Source organism: Notolepis coatsorum (assembly GCF_963971535.1).
Source record: "Notolepis coatsorum genome assembly, chromosome: 6".
Taxonomy (NCBI): domain Eukaryota; kingdom Metazoa; phylum Chordata; class Actinopteri; order Aulopiformes; family Paralepididae; genus Notolepis; species Notolepis coatsorum.
In genome coordinates this window covers 165344031-165361178 of record NC_140170.1, presented here as the reverse complement: position 1 = coordinate 165361178, position 17148 = coordinate 165344031, and the positions used below count along the sequence as shown (strand labels likewise).

At 48.0% G+C, this 17148-nt stretch overlaps 1 protein-coding gene across 1 annotated transcript in view; it reads left to right on the top strand.

Annotated features, from left to right (window-relative positions):
- suclg2 (succinate-CoA ligase GDP-forming subunit beta) overlaps positions 1-17148 on the top strand; it is a 305557-nt gene that overhangs the window by 174547 nt on the left and 113862 nt on the right.

The window sequence follows — 17148 nt, the reverse complement described above, 5'->3', positions numbered from 1 at the left end:
GGCGTCCAATAGCTTCTGTTCAACACTTTGTAAAAGATAAGTTGTGATTGCGCCTCCCGAGAGAATTTACTCCATTTGGACACCAGCTTCTCCCACATTTCCTCAGTAATATCCTCACGTACATCGTTCTCCCAGCTCAACCTCAGACCCGCCAATTTGGGTGCATTGTATTCTCTTATAACATCATAAAATCTTGACGCACCGCCTTTCCTACGCCATCCTTTATAGAATATTTCTTGAATTGCAGTAATCGGACCACACTTTGGCCCTCCTATTGATGACGATATACAATGTCTAATCTGTAGGAATTTATAAAAGTTTTTATTATCTATATCAAAATCCTCTTTAATATCCTCAAAAGGCAAAACCCCATCTTCCCCGGCTATATCACCTAGTACATGTATCCCCCTTTTAATCCAATCGTCCCATATGACTGATTTCTTACCAATCTTTAGTTTTTATTATACCATATAGAGGCTCTTGTAGTTAAATATGGGCTATCACCAGTCATTCTGTGCGATTGATTCCAAGTTTCCCTGATAAATGCCATTAAAGGGTTTTTAAAAGGTATAGGTCTGTCTGATTGTGTCAGGAAGGATTCCAGAGATGAGGGATATATCATTTCCTCCTCCATCCTGACCCAAGCAGGTGCCTTTAGACACACATTCTAAACGTTTCATTACTGTTTCATTAATGATCGAACCTCTCTCCGCTCTGCTCTCTGTGCCCTGTGCTGCTCTTATCAATGTTGATGTACTGGGGAATTCAAAACATTCTGCCCTGCTCAGTGTGGTACTCACACTAACACCCTGCTCGCTCTGAACCACCGTCTCCTGCTCATTTCGACCTCTCTGACCTGGCACCTTTAGATGCTACCATCTCCCCCCAATCTATACATCACATACATTGAAAAACACCCCAAAACACCTGTTTTCTCTCAGGGGTTAAGTGTCTTGCTCAAGGATACTTAGGTCGCTTTCACACAGGGGCTGTTTGGTCCGGACTTTCGGACCAGAATTCGATAGTCCGGTTTTTCGGGTTTGTGTGAATGCGTGTCGAACTCGGTTCGCGGACCAAACAGGCGAACTCTAGTCCGCCTGAAAACATAGGTCTCGGTTCGGCTTCAGCGGACCAAACGCGAACCAAATATAGGAAGTGATTATTATTACCACTGCTCGCAGCATTCATTCACTGCAAAACAAGCACACTGCATCTATCTCTCTATCTATCTATCTATCTATCTATCTATCTATATATCTATATATCTGTGCATCTTGGGAAGAAGGAAGAAAAAACGCGGCTTATTATATTATTAATAAAACAGCTACTTGTGGGCTCTCATAAAAACACTGTGGTCTACAAGTTGTTTAGCGAGAGGATGGTGGTAATGTGCTTCAATAGAACAATGGATCAATGCCATGTCAAAACTCGCTCCACTGATCTGGAGGGCTCGCAGACAGTCCACACACAGACACACACACACACGCGCGCACACACGGGCCGCAGCCACACACACATTTCCACTGTCCAATAGCCGAGCGCCCTTTTCGACCGCGTGACATTGTTCAGAAGGTCTCGGTCCGCCTCACAGATTTCTATGTGAACGCAGGCGAACCAAATGAAGAATGCAACAATGTTGCAACTTCACCCCCAGAACCGCACCGAGTCCACCAAAACTATATGTGAAAGCGACCTTAGACACACCGCCCGGGAGGAGCGGGAATCTAACCGGAACCCTTCAGATTATCAGACAACCGCTCTACCTCCTGAACCACTGTCACCCCCACATTAACACATGAAGTACATGTCGTCTCTTGCATGTACAGTACACGGTCCTTTCCACTACTCTCACTGTGCAAATTGGCCAAACCAGCTTGAAGCTAGACCACCAAGAATAACCTGAGAATCACTGTAGTCGAAAAAACTATTCTACCATCAAAAATATTGTGATATATTTTCCAGCACAGCTGTGGTACTCTCAACAATTGAGCGTGTAGTCCGTTTGGCGCCCTTACCAAGCCCTCGCTTGACATTCATCCAACTCACTCAACGGTAGACGGTCTCACGGGCACCGCTAGACATCATTGTTTGAGTTGAGCATCTGGAAACGGTGGCATTTTTTCAACTCTTTCCCACGCAGCTCGGCGAAGGAACCCGTGACGTGCACCTTTAAAAATGATGAATGTTAAAAAGCTGCATGTCTCACCACTCCGGCGGCTGATGTATTGGTCCAGTCTCACATCCACTGGCAAATATAAAAAAGTGTGTGTGTTTGTGTGTGTATGTGGGGGGGAGGGGGGGGGGTGTTGTGAAATAAAAACAGCAGGAGAGTAAAACATTGAAAGATCTGTCAGCTTGCTTCGGTGTGGGGGGTAATCATTTATTTCCCATGTCAAGCAATTCCAATACCAGCATAAGTTCTCTAGGAGTGATGTCAGTTTTTGTTGTGTTTTTATTTTTGAAGTCGACACTCCCGCTGCACTCCACCCCTATTACTCCCCCCGCACGGGGGAGTGGCTCCTCCCCGCATCCCTCGTGCCACCTCCTCTGATCCTCTTGAAGTGCATGGTTGGGATCCAGAGTGGATGCAGGCAGTAGACGGGGCTGCCTGCTCCTCCTGCTCCTCCCGCTGCTCAGCAGGGAGCCGCTCGACAGGTAGCTCCTCCCCCAGCAGGAAGACAACAGAAGGGGACTGGCGTTAAACCTGCAAGAGATATTAGCATTTCAACCTGGGGGAGCTGGAGACTCCCGTCGCGGAATGTTAATTATCCTGTGATGAAGAGAGAGGTGCTCATTTGCATTTGTTTTGTTTTATTTTATGTATTTATTTATTACTATTATTATTATTATTTTTCACAACGCAAAACATACAACGGCAGAATTTAAATGCGATGTTGATTATAAATGTGTCCCCGGCACCTGGCCAGGCGAGGGATGTTGATGGTAAGTCGAGTTGACAATGTGCTCCTGGTTTCCGCTGGTGTCTTGATAACATGCATTGAACTGTTAATATCCTTCAAAGTGCACAGCGGGCGTTTCATTCATTCAGAGTCCTGTCGCGCCACACATCAACCCCCCCCCCCCCCCCCCAACTCCCCCACCACACACACACACACACACACACTTTTGAAAGCAGGCCTCCTTCGCTTCACATAGCGGTTTTGACAGCTTACAGTATGAGGATGCTTATTTCCAGCGCTGGGTGCGTTACAAGAAATGTATAAACGTAATATATTGCTCATTTCAAAAGTAATATTATTACTGTACTTATTACTTTATGGGAGCAGTGATTCGTTGCATTACTTGTTACCTTCCGTTACATGTCACGGATGGCTCGGGGAGGTAGAGCAGTCGTCTGGTAATCCGGAGGTTCCCGGTTCGATTCCCGCTCCTCCCGGGCAGCGTGTCGAAGTGTCCTTGAGCGAGACACTTAACCCCTAACTGCTCCCCATGAGCATGTTGGCACCTTGCATGGTTGCCTCTGCCGTCGGTGTGTGAATGTGTGAGTGAATGGGTGAATGTGAGGAACAAATTGTAAAGCGCTTTGGATAAAAGCCGCTATATAAATGCACCATTTACCATTCATGCTTCCTCTCTTACCATCAGACTTCGGTACAGCATACTGTACGTAGCCGCTCTGCACCTCTGTGAATGATCATATAATGACCAGCGCTGCAGCACTTCTGTGTGTCTCCCTCTGATCCTCCACGGCAGCACCCTCTCATGCTGCAAACTCAACCCTGTTGATCCTACGAGCCGTCATTCCAAGGACACTTTTCTGATTAGCGGTCCAGATGCTGGCAGTCATAGAGTCCTAGTACCGGTATATCTGTTTGAATACCTTCAGCTCAGCTTCCATCAGTATATTCCTTGTCTATATATACAGTAGCTTCCATCAGTATATTCCTTGTCTAGATACAGTAGCTTACATCAGTATATTCCTTGTCTAGATACAGTAGCTTACATCAGTATATTCCTTGTCTAGATACAGTAGCTTACATCAGTATATTCCTTGTCTAGATACAGTAGCTTATATCAGTATATTCCTTATCTAGATACAGTAGCTTGCTAATTACTTTTCATCCTTAGGGGGTCTTCGTTAGACCCATATCTTTCCCCAATGATCTGAAAGACGGGGAGTCAACCATCCACCACATTCACCATCTTATTTTGTTGGTTGGCGCTCATAGAATGTCCTCCTGGGTTACAATCACTGTGATGCATCACTGAGCACAGAGTGACAGTTACCATCTTCCTGGCACTCTTACTTTTGAAACAGCACTGTGCAATATTACACCTACTGTAGGCTTCAGTATATTTTTACTGTATTTATTGACTGTATATTTTATTCCATTTGTATTCTATTTTATTCTATTCTTATTCTTAGGCAATTTGTTTTGTTATTCTTATTCGTGACCTGTTCTGTCTAAATGTTTAATGTTGAACGATTTGCAGTGTAAAATTTCCTTTGGGATAATAAAAGTATTTCTATTCTATTCTATTCTATAATCCAGTCGACACAGAGGTCGTCCGTGGGGTGTTTTCTATGAGCTTCACCTCGTCATGCTAGTCGTAGCAGGTGGTTCAGTGAGATTCAGGGCGCGTTCACACCTACCCTGTTTGGTCCATTTTAAGTGGACCATGGTCCCTTTAGCTCAATAGTCTGTTTCGTTTGCACAGGTGTGAACACAAACCGAACTATTTTGAGGACCAAACAACCGAACCATGGTGCGTTTGCTGTTGGTGTGAACGCGATCGAACTTTATATAGTACTTAATCTAGAGCAAATGAGTGACTGGCGCCTAGTGGCGGCTGGCGCGCGACCCAACTCAAGTGAATGACAGGCGTGCGGACAGTCTCTCTCTCTCTCTCTCTCTCTCTCTCTCTCTCTCTCTCTCTCTCTCTCTCTCTCTCTCTCTCTCTCTCCTCTCTAGACTGGCGCCGCAAGCGGACAGTCTCTCTCTCTCTCTCTCTCTATCTCACTCTAACTCTCACTCTCACTCTCACTCTCACTCTCACTCTACTCTCTAGTCGACTTGCGCCGCGCTCGTAATGACAGTATCTCTCTCTCTCATTACGCTGTCGGCAACTGTTTACGTTTGTGAGTGCTATAGTCCAATAGATGAACGACTTGGCGACTGTATGTCCTTTGTTTACAAATTAGATCCGCACCAAAAAGGGTAGTGTGAACGCAGACCAAAATCAAACAATGTATCATTTTCACATTTGGTCCACCAGAAAGTCCGCACTATCCACGGACTTTCAGGTGTGAACACGCCCTCGAGGTTGGGTTTTTCGCAGAGGATAGGGTCTTACCTGCGCACAATTTACAACAATGTTTTTGTCATCTTTGCTCTTGACAAAATAAAAGTAATGGGAATATGTCCAGTGGTTAAATGTTAGCGATACCATCTTACTTGGTGTGCACATGGAAGTTTAGGCAGTGCGTGACAATGGTGGTTAATGAATCTGGGGATGTGGCATTGGATTGTTGGCTCTCAGAAGTAAGTTATACTTTTATGATAACTGTAATATGATTACTATGGGCGGCTACGTGGCGTAGTGGGCAAGGCGCTCGCCACGAATGCGGAGACGCTGGGCTCGCCTGTTCGAGCCCAGCGCTCCACATTGCTTTCAGTTTAGCTGGTCGTTCATACTAATACACATTGGCCGTATTAGGGGGAGGGAAACTGATGGGTGGGGATCGGGCGTTGTGGACAGCGACTCCTACAGGTCGGTTGGTGCGCCTGCGCAGTAGAATCAGGAAGTGTCGGGGGCAGCGTGAGCCTCCCACGCGTTACTCCTCGCCATTGAGAGATCGAGCTGCGCAGGTGAAAAGATGCGACTGCTGTTACCTCAAGTACCGGAGGGGACTTGTGCTATGTATGACTTAGTCCACATTGCAGCCGGCTTGTGGGAGGCAAGAAACAGCGTTCGTGACAGGGGAGGGTTGAATTGGATGATACGAAATTGGGATGGGAGAAAAATATAGAAAATGGGAGAAAAAGTGGATAAAAAAAAAACTGTAATATGATTACTGACATTTGTATAGTAATTTGTTACTATACTGCTTACTGGGGAAAAGTTATATTCTTACTGTAACGTTATTAGTAACACGTTACCACCCATCACTAACCTTATTAGTAACACGTTACCACCCATCACTAACCTTATTAGTAACACGTTACCACCCATCACTAACCTTATTAGTAACACGTTACCACCCATCACTAACCTTATTAGTAACACGTTACCACCCATCACTAACCTTATTAGTAACACGTTACCACCCATCACTAACCTTATTAGTAACACGTTACCACCCAGCACGGCTTAGTATTTCCAGTGTCACTGCAGTCCTGCATTCAATGAGAACGGTCAGCGCTATAGATTCCTGTGGGTTTGCAGGAAGCTGATAACGCTCTGCATACATGCATGTGGTTATTCGACTGTGGAGGGACCCCTGACCTCCAGTGGTGAGACCCCTGGCCTCCAATAAGACTAGAATGATTGCCTTAGTTGTACATTATGTGTGTTGCTGGACAGCTAAGTAACGTGTGGCTGCACCTCTGTAATGATGCCAGACATTTTCACAAAAAGCACATGCAAAAAACTATTTATTTGCTTGCGTCTCTATCTGTCTCGCTTACGCCCCCTCTCTCTCTCTCTCTCTCTCTCTCTCTCTCGCTCTCTCTCTCTCTGCTTTGATCTCTGGAGCTCACTGTGGCAGAGCGGTGGAAGTGATACGAGTGTACAGACGGGTCTCGAGATGGGAGACGACTAAGCCTCTGGTTTATTGTTTACATGTTTCTCCGAGCCTGCGCGCACGCTGCTCCTCATAACCTTCATTAGCTAAATGAGTTCCGGGGAGAAGAATGGAGGGCGAGGCAGATGGGAGAACGAGGCGGGCATATGGAAAACCGAGCAGCAACAATAGAGATGAAGAAGGAAAGGGGAGAGCGACAGAACGTGAGAGGAGGGTGGGGGTGTGTGTAGTAGGGCGGGCACGAGGCACATTCTGCTCGGTGAAGTTAGTGGTTGCACGTTGTCGGCGCGCGGCGTGTATTTATTCATTTCACCGCGCGCTGTTCTGCGCCGTTTGAATTTTGTCCCGCGGCGCTCGGAAAACATATTTATTTTCCATGCTAAAATAAATAGCCCCACTTCCTCACATCCACACACATACAGTGGACTCATTTGTTGACAGCGGTTGGATTTATGAGTCTCCCCTCATCACATCATACCTGTAGGCAGGAGGCAGCAGCAGGCAGCCAACACCAACAGCAGAATAACCTTGTTATGGCCTCACGCCTGGCCCTCCTGTTATAGCCTCACGCCTGTCCCTCGCAGGAGAGACACTGGATGGATGTTTTGACTTCTTCAGCAGCCATTTTGTTCCGAATGCTTGAGGCCTTTTTGTGTCGTATTTTCCAGGATGAAGTGAATTATGGTTATTTTTCTAAGGATCCACTGTGTGTGTGTGTGTGTGTGTGTGTGTGTGTGTGTGTGTGTGTGTGTGTGTGTGTGTGTGTGTGTGTGTGTGTGTGTGTGTGTGTAGGTGTGTGTGTGTGTGTGTGTGTGTGTGTGTGTGTGCGTGCGCATTATTGCATAACTAAGCTGACACAATCATCAGATGCAAGGTGCATCACTGATGCTTTTGCTGCTCTTTTCCACTCCTTCAGGGGTGTGTGTGTGTGTGTCAGGTTCTGCTCTCACTCAGAACATTGATTCCCATCTGTGACCCCCCCTCCTCCAGCATGTTGTGTGGGAGAGGGAGAGAGAGAGAGGGAGAGAGAGGTAATTAACATGTTTCTGTGTTCTGCGACATGGTGTACCTCTGTTGCTCTCAGGCCAAACTGAAGGTGATTCTTCCTTCCTGCACAGACTCACCTGTGTCTCCCTCCGAGCGCATTGCTTCCTGCCGCGGTAAAGCCTCCGTTATGTCCCCCCACATGAGCCCTACAACCACACCCCCTCTCCTCTCCCCTCCCCTCTCCTCTCCGCACACAAGAAGCCTATACCACTCTCCCTCTCCTCTCCTATCCCCTCTCCACATAGGAGTCCTATAATAACCACATATCCTCTCCCCTCTCCCTGCTCCTCTCCTCTCCCCACACAGGAGCCCTATAATAACCTCCTCTTCACTCTCCTGTCCTCTCCTGTCCTCTCCCCTCTCATCTCCTCCCCTCTCCCTGCTCCTCTCCACACACAGGAGCCCTATAATAACATCCTCTTCCCTCTCCTCTCTTCTCCCCTCTCCTCTCCTCCCCTCTCCCTGCTCCTCTCCTCACACAGGAGCCCTATAATAACCTCCTCTTCCCTCTCCTGTCCTCTCCTCTCTTCTCCCCTCTCCTCTCCTCCCCTCTCCCTGCTCCTCTCCACACACAGGAGCCCTATAACCTCCTCTTCCCTCTCCTGTCCTCTCCTCTCTTCTCCCCTCTCATCTCCTCCCCTCTCCCTGCTCCTCTCCCCACACAGGAGCCCTATAACCTCCTCTTCCCTCTCCTGTCCTCTCCTCTCTTCTCCCCTCTCATCTCCTCCCCTCTCCCTGCTCCTCTCCCCACACAGGAGCCCTATAACCTCCTCTTCCCTCTCCTGTCCTCTCCTCTCGTCTCCCCTCTCATCTCCTCCCCTCTCCCTGCTCCTCTCCCCACACAGGAGCCCTATAACCTCCTCTTCCCTCTCCTGTCCTCTCCTCTCGTCTCCCCTCTCATCTCCTCCCCTCTCCCTGCTCCTCTCCCCACACAGGAGCCCTATAATAACCTCCTCTTCCCTCTCCTGTCCTCTCCTCTCTTCTCCCCTCTCATCTCCTCCCCTCTCCCTGCTCCTCTCCCCACACAGGAGCCCTATAATAACCTCCTCTTCCCTCTCCTGTCCTCTCCTCTCTTCTCCCCTCTCCTCTCCTCCCCTCTCCCTGCTCCTCTCCCCACACAGGAGCCCTATAATAACCTCCTCTTCACTCTCCTGTCCTCTCCTCTCTTCTCCCCTCTCATATCCCCCCTTTGTCTATCTATCTTTATCTCTCTATCTATTTATTTCTCTCTTTATCGATATCCCTCTCTCGCTCCTTTCTCTCTCTATTTCTCTCACTGTCTCACTTTCTTTGTCTTTCTCTCGCCCCCTTCTCTCTCTCTGTCTCTCTTCCCGTTCCCTGTTGCCTTTTGATCTGGTTAAATCCTGTTAAGGCCACGGGTCCCTGCAGTGTCACGCCTGCTAGCTAACTCTCTTGCAAGCCGCCGCCGCCGCCGCCCTCCCTGGTCCCTATATATGGACATGTCTCCGCGTCCCCTCGCGATGTGCCGCTGCCCCGCCTCTACTGCGGGACGGAGCTGTGAACTCCGCCGGTCCGCATCCAGATGGGACCGGAGAGAAGGTGATTGGTCGTGAGAGAGAGAGAGGGCGCGTCTCATCTTCCTCGGGGCTGCGGGAGAGAAGGAGGGTTCTCTCGGTGGGAACGACCTCTATTTTATAGGCCCCCGTCCTTGGTGTTTCTTTTTTCTTTAATAAGAAACTGCGCCAACTCAACCAGGAGGGGGGGGGGGGGGGGGGGGGTGTAAGTCACACACCTTGCAGCCGCGTAAATAAGTGCGAACACACATGGAGCGCTGTGCTCTTGCGCACGCCCCAATCGGGGCACAGGAGAGCCTGCGTGTGCTCACACAAACACACACGCACACACACACACATTCCAGGCACCCAAACAACCCGTCATCATAACAGTTGGCCGTGACGCGAGAACCCTGTTGTTGGCTGTTTGGAAGGAAAGAAATCACCTCTCCGGCTCCAGCCGCGGGCCTGTGGGAGCCGGCGGTCCCCGGTGTCATAAACACAACACAATGAGGAGCCGGGGAGGGAGGGAGGGGAGGGGAGGGAGAGCAGCACCGCGGTAATGGAGTTCATTCCCGGCACGGCCGCGTATTAAGGCAGGTACTAAAGAGGGCCGACCACGCGGGGACCGGCACCTGAGTCTACAGCCAACGCACTGGGACCGGCAACCGGGGGCCGGGGCGCCGCAGACTAAGAGGGGACATTGCTCACGACTGGCGGGGCTTGGTTATTGTGAGGGGCCTCGGGTCCTTATAAAGGGGGAGAAATAGCTCTTTGGCTTATGGGTTTTCCCTTCTTATTGTCAGTTATTCAGGCCCTTGCGTTTTTCCATTATAACCCCAAGACAGCAAGTCATCGCATATAAAAGACTTCTGCAGATTTGCTTTACAGCACATTGCGTTCTTCTAGTCCAACCGGATGGCGTAGATATAAGGTTTATATAGCTTAGGCTGGTGTGTGTGCGCCTTGGGATTTGCTCTACTCCGCTGTGTGGGACCTCATCATCACTGCACTGTGGGCGGCTTCCACTGCGCTAAGCCGTCTGTGCTCATGGTGTACTCACTCTGACAGGTCGTTGACATGTAGGGCCGTTGTAGTCTAATCAGATGTAAAGTGTGTGTACATGTCTTGTGTCTGTGCGTGTGTCTCCCGCCTGTGTGCTCATGAGATGTCAAGGCTCTATGGCCTTCAAAGCCCTGGGAGACGGTGGTTAAAAGTAGCCTTGTTCAGCTAGTCGAGCACATATCCACGGGCTAACTGGGAGCACAAAGCTCTTGAACTCACTTGATGTGTAACCCTTTGGTTCTATTCTGCCCTCGGTAAAAAGAAAAATAGCTCAGAAAACCACATATTAATATTGTCCAGATAACAAGCTCCAGCTCATTCCATAATATAGCTAGCAGGGAATATAATGAAATAATTGTGTTAGACTTTGCCAGAGTACATCCTTCTAATTGGTTAGTTAACTTTGGCGGCTATTCCTGCGGTAGGAAATCTCTCCTTAGATTTTTTTGCGAGCTTCTTTTTTTTTTTTGTCCACAAGAAGCGGGCGGAACGACTAGTGCAGGTCTTCCTTTTGTTCTCCCTCCCCCTGTGGTGAACGGTATGCATGAGCCCCATAGGGAGGACGGAGTCGTGCGGCAGGGTAATTAAAGTGCCGGGTGACCGAGAGGTATATCGGCTCGCGTTGACGCCTCGGCGTCCGTGGGCAGCGAAGAGGCTTTTCTCCCGCTGTTTCACACGCCGCTACAAGATGGATCCAGCTCTTCTCTAACACTAAAGCACGATGACGCTGGGAGTTGTGCGAACATATATGTTAGCGGAGGACAAATTACAGTATGTGTAATGAATAACACCCCGAAGCAGGCCGTTTGCATCTACAGCAGCACGTACGTTGTTGTTTTGGAGTAAAAGTAAAAGTATGGAGTTGTACTGCGATGGCCACTGGCGCTCTGTGGAAAATGAAGATCATAAGCATGTGGGGGGGACAATGTAAATAATTAGATTTGGGTCAGCAGTATGTGAAATGCCAGGCGGAGTGCAGGGTAGTCATTACTGGATGCTCTTTTAAAGTGTGTCTGGAGTTGCTCTGTGATGCTAAATGCGCTCAAATTCTACCTGTAAAACAGCATATTACAGTATTTCACCCCATGTGTGATGATTGCTGGGGAGTTGCCTCACTCGCCCTCCAACCATCCAAATGTCAGGTAGCTGTACTGTCGTAACCTCTCTCCTCTTCTCCTCAAACACATCCACAGTACTGTCGTAACCTCTCTCCTCTTCTCCTCAAACACATCCACAGTACTGTCGTAACCTCTCACCTCTTCTCCTCAAACACATCCACAGTACTGTCGTAACCTCTCTCCTCTTCTCCTCAAACACACAAAAAAAAGAGAGAAAGACATAAGCGCTTGGCTGGAATTGAAACACAGCTTCCCTCGTTGGAGCAGGTTTACAGACTCTCACAATCCCAAAACGGACCTAAATACTATTTTAAAATTGAAGTATGAATGCAACTCTATTCTGGGCAAGCAGTTTAGCACCCTCCTCCTTAATCTCAGACAGAAGCACTTGTTACAGCAAGCCTCTTCCGCGTTTTGTTGTGTCCACACTTGAATCGTTCCGTGCCCGGGGAGGCCTGAATCGTTCCCCAGACCACCTTTTCAAGTGGTCCCGGCCACGGAACGGTTATCCGTTCCCGGGAACGGAACGCAGCGTTCACACCGCACGACTTTTGGGGCAATCATGTTAGGAAACTGCCCCATGTCCCTAGTGTGAAAGCATCCTTAGTCATAACCTCTCGCCTCTTCTCTTTAAACAAGTCAAGAAGAAACATAACAATAAGTCAAGAACAAAACAAGAACACCATAAGGTCCAACAAATTTAAAATAAATGCAGAATAAATGAATGAATGCAAACACTCCCAGACATACCCCACGCGAAGGTAAGGAAAAACTCACTAAAACCTAACAATAGGAAAAAATGCACCACAGTACTGTTAGTCATAAGTTCATAACCTCTTCTCCTCAAACACTTCCACAGGTGCCATTAGGCGTTGTGGCATTTGAGTGCCATGTTATTCCCACAGCACACTATAGAGGAAGGTGTTTAATTGTGTTTTGCAGGTAGTTTCTTTTCTTTTTTTTCTCTTTGGCTTGCTAGCCTTTTTTGCATTGTAGATTAGTTGGCATCAACTCACACTTGGCCTCACACTCACACAACATTAATAGAATGCAGCATATGATTAAGATTAATTAAGATCAAGTCTCACTTGTCTCTTAATGGTGTTTGTAATCAGGATGCGATGTGAAGTGTGTGCAGCTCTGTTCTGCCTCTGTAAGCTCACGTCTGTTCACCTGTTTCATCTCTTAACGGTTCCGTTGGTTCAAATCAACATTTCCCTCACGTATCAATGAGTCCTCGTTCTCTCCTCAGGTATTTGACGTTACCTTTTCTATTTATTTCCCCCCTTATCTCGTCTTCCTTGTCCACTCCAGTCAGCGGTCTCCCTCTCCTCCCTCTCCTGTGCGGAGCAGACAAGCCTGACCGGACCAGTCCGGCACATTAAGCGCGAGTGTTGTGAATTACAGGCTGTCATCTCACCAATTCACTTTCAATTTAATTCAGTCAATTCAATTACATTCAGGAGGTGGATTTGCGTGATGATTGAACATCCTTTGCTATATAGAAGTTCACACAGTATAACATTTTTATTTTTAAGTTTGAATACATCCCACAGTGTATGATTGCAGTATAATACCGTAGGCTGTATATCGCCCGTGGAGAGAACCACGATAGAAAAGGACAAATGAAGTTGTCAGGCTTCCGTAACTTCCCCCTCCTCCCTTCCTCTGGTGAAGGTTAATTTGAGGAAGCAAAGGAATGGACGAGGGGGGATACACCGTGCAGCTGATGACTTGTCAGATTGATCTGCCCTTCAGGAGCTAATGTCTTGTATGTCTCTCCAGGCAGGGCAGCCCCCCTTTAAAGACTTGTTGTAAAGACTTGTGTTGTAAAGACTTGTGTTGTAAAGACTTGTGTTGTAAAGACTTGTGTTTTAAAGACTTGTGTTGTAAAGACCTGTGTTGTAAAGACTCATGTTTTAAAGACTCTTGTTTTAAAGACTTGTGTTGTAAAGACTTGTGTTGTAAAGACTTGTGTTGTCAAGACTCATGTTGTAAAGACTCTTGTTTTAAAGACTTGTGTTGTAAAGACTCATGTTGTAAAGACTCTTGTTTTAAAGACTTGTGTTGTAAAGACTTGTGTTGTAAATACTTGTGTTGTCAAGACTTGTGTTTTAAAGACTCATGTTTTAAAGACTTGTGTTGTAAAGACTTGTGTTGTCAAGACTTGTGTTTTAAAGACTCTTGTTTTAAAGACGTGTGTTGTAAATACTTGTGTTGTAAAGACATGTTTTAAAGACTTGTGTTTTAAAGACTTGTTTTTTAAAGACTTGTGTTGTAAACACTCATGTTTTAAATACTCATGTTTTAAAGACTGACATTTCTATTTAATTTATTCATGTTTATCTATTGTATTTGTTTAACCAATAAACGGCCCCTTTAACCACGGTGTATGCATAAAGACTATGGATTGTTAATGCATTCACCTCATCTCGTAGCGTCGCGTCAACCCATGTGGATTCTGACATGTAACAAACAAACACGCACGCACGCACGCACACACGCTACACACGCACATATTGTATGTGGTCTCGGTCCCACAGGCCCCGTCTGATTGAGCCGTCTCCTGTCTGCCATTCCTCATCTGTGGGAATCAATAGTGGATCTGGGATTGGAGCTGGGGCTAATTGAGCTCTCCTCTCGCCTTGCTCTTATTGCTGCCAGGAGCGCTTTGTCATCCCGACGCCCAGTCCACGCCAGCGGGGCCGGAGGAGCCAGTCAACGATCATACGGGGCCTTCAAATGACACCTAGTCAGGGTTCCATCTGTGATTGAGTGACCTTATATATAGTGGAACACTGAGAAGGACGTATAGGAGAGAGCGGCTTTGTTTACACTGGTGTAACAAGACGTCTAAAGCTCTGCCTTTCTTCCCCGTCACCGCGTCATGATGGAGGAGATCGAACGACGTGCTCGATCACTGTGTGTCTCGGAAGTAATGATAGCGGTGGTCATCCGTCCTTCTCTGGATTTCATCCGGCTATTCGGAGCAGTCTTAGTGGCTCGGGGGTGGCAGACAGTGGTTCGAGGGGGGGGGGTTAAAGCAGTCGCCTGGTAATCCAGAGGTTCCCGGTTCGATTCCCGCTCCTCCTGGGGCAGCGTGTCGAAGTGTCCTTGAGCAATACACTTAACCCTCTATATGCTCCCGATGAGCAGGTTGGCACCTTGCATGGTTGCCTCTACCATCAGTGTGCGAATGTGTGAGTGAATGGGTAATATGTGAGGAACAAATTGTAAAGAGCTTTGGATAAAAGTGCTATATAAATGCAGCCATTTACCATTTATTAAGTGTTATACCAAGGTGGGTCCTCGGAGGCAGAATAGATGGATGCAAATAGCCTACCTTAATTTTTTTTTACTGTAGTCTGGTATTCGTCTTCACGTGGATCTTGTAAAAATGAGAGCAAACGTTTCTATTTCCATTTGCAGCTTGTTGGTGTAGCATTACTCGATGTGAAGCGGCCAGCCGGTCAAAGCATTGCTGGATTCTACCGACGATGCCCGATTCTCACCAGGCAAAAAATAACTGAGACAGGGCACCTAACCTTAAATAATAAAACCATAACCATGACGCTTTCAAATTACTACTGAGCAATGCGTTTTGGTACCATCCATCTACCACACATAGCCCACAGTACCTATTACAGTACAACATGAAGTTCCACCTAGCTACTGCCCTCTGGTCTTGGTACCATCCATCTAGCATACATACATACCCTACAGTAGCCATTATAGCGCAGCATGTGTGCATGACATGGGAACAAGCGGTCCTGCTGTTGCCTGCGGTCTGAACACGGCCACGGCTCAGTGGCCCGCGGTCATCCCTGTCATTACTGGCCTCGGAGTGCGATCGCCAGCCGCCCACCAAACTCTATGTGACCGACCTCCTCTCTCCACTCGGTTCACACATTGGAAATGTGCCCCTCCTCCGCACCCCTCCGTCTGCTCTCCCTCCATCCCTCCCATATGTCCCGTGTTCCGCGGGCCCCCCCCCCCCCCCCCCCCCTTTCCCCCGGCGGCGCGAAACATCGCGGCGGTGTTTGCGCCCCCGCTCATTTCACGCTCCCCTGCCGCTGGTGCACACATGCCGCGGGGCTCGGCGTGAGCAGACTGCGATGATGAGATCAGCCTTGCTTTGTGAGCCGTGGACTGAAATAACCACGCCGTGGTGTCTTTCTCACGTCCTAGACGGTGTAGGCGGTATTGTCTCAGAGCCGCCAGTCCAGGCGCGTGGGTCGGCGACACGTGGCTTAACACTAGCACAGCCGACAAGGGGTCACATGACCCCTAGGCATTTTCAATAAATGTATTAGACGACCGGGTAGACGACGTCTGTGATTGGAGCGGAGTGAGAGGCGGAGTCACGGCGTTGGAGAGAAGAAGTGGGGACAGAATGGGTTGGAGAGTGATGGGCAACCTTCGGAACGAAGAAGCCACCTAATGATGATGATGTCACTCGGTCGAGCTCCAGCTCTGTCACTCAATGACTTTTCCTAAAAGTACCCGTTTTATCTGGCACGGTTTCTGACATTTCCAAATGACTTCAGGAAAATGGAATTAGAACGTTATTTCAGCTATTTCTGCTGAGCGGCCACCTCCTTCCCTCCTTGACCCTCCCTCCCTTTCACTCTCTCCCTCCCTTTCTCTCTCTCCCTTTCTCTCCCCCCTCCCTTTCTCTCCCTCCCTCTCTCTCCCTCCATCTCTCCTTCTCCATCCCTCTCCCACCCTCTATCTCTCTCCCTCTCTCTTTCTCCCTCTCTTTCCCTCTCTATATCTCCATATCCCTCCTTCTCACTTCCTCTCCCTCTCTCCCTCTCTCTCTCTCCCTCCCTCCCTCCCTTTCTCCTTCTCCATCCCTCCCTCCCTCCCTCATTGACCATCCCTCTGTTCTCTCCCTCCCATCTCCATTCTAAAGGCTGTCGGGTCATCTGACCCGGCAATTAGTGTCATTTTCACCATGGCTGTGCTAGTGTTAACTGCGACGGGAGCGGTCGTTGAGGGCGGCTCTGGCGCCGCTAATCATCGGAGCAACTTTTCTGAGATAAATATATTAATATCAAGATTCAAGATTCAAGAGGTTTATTTGTCACATACATACTGACAAATGACTATGAATGTGTATGAACGAATAATGGACTCTGTGAAGCGCTCTGGGTCAGTGAAGAGCGCTATATAAATCCAAGTCATTATTATTATTTATTATACAGTGAAATGCGGGTGGCCATGCCTGCTTTGATTATGCAAGAATACAATAGTAAATAAAATAGAGTAGAAGATAATAAAATAGACATGGTAAAAGTCCTGGGGGGAGGCAGAAAGGACAGCCCAAAGCCGTGTTGGATGGAGAATAGTCATAGATGGCCTATGCTCCATTAGGAGCGATGGGCCTAAGTAAGTAAGTAAGTAAAAGTCCTGAGATCAAATCTCTGTCTACTATCTGTGTGCTGCGACTCGATAGATGTGGATGAGAGGGGGCCGATGCTTCACGTCATTAGCGCCGTGTGTCATTCCAGGGACGTGCACCGATCGGAGATTAATGGAGACGTGCACCGATTCATTGAGATCACATTACTTTGTGTCTGAGATGAAGGTGTGTGGACACTAATTGCCACACAGCATCAAGGCTAGAACAAGAAGA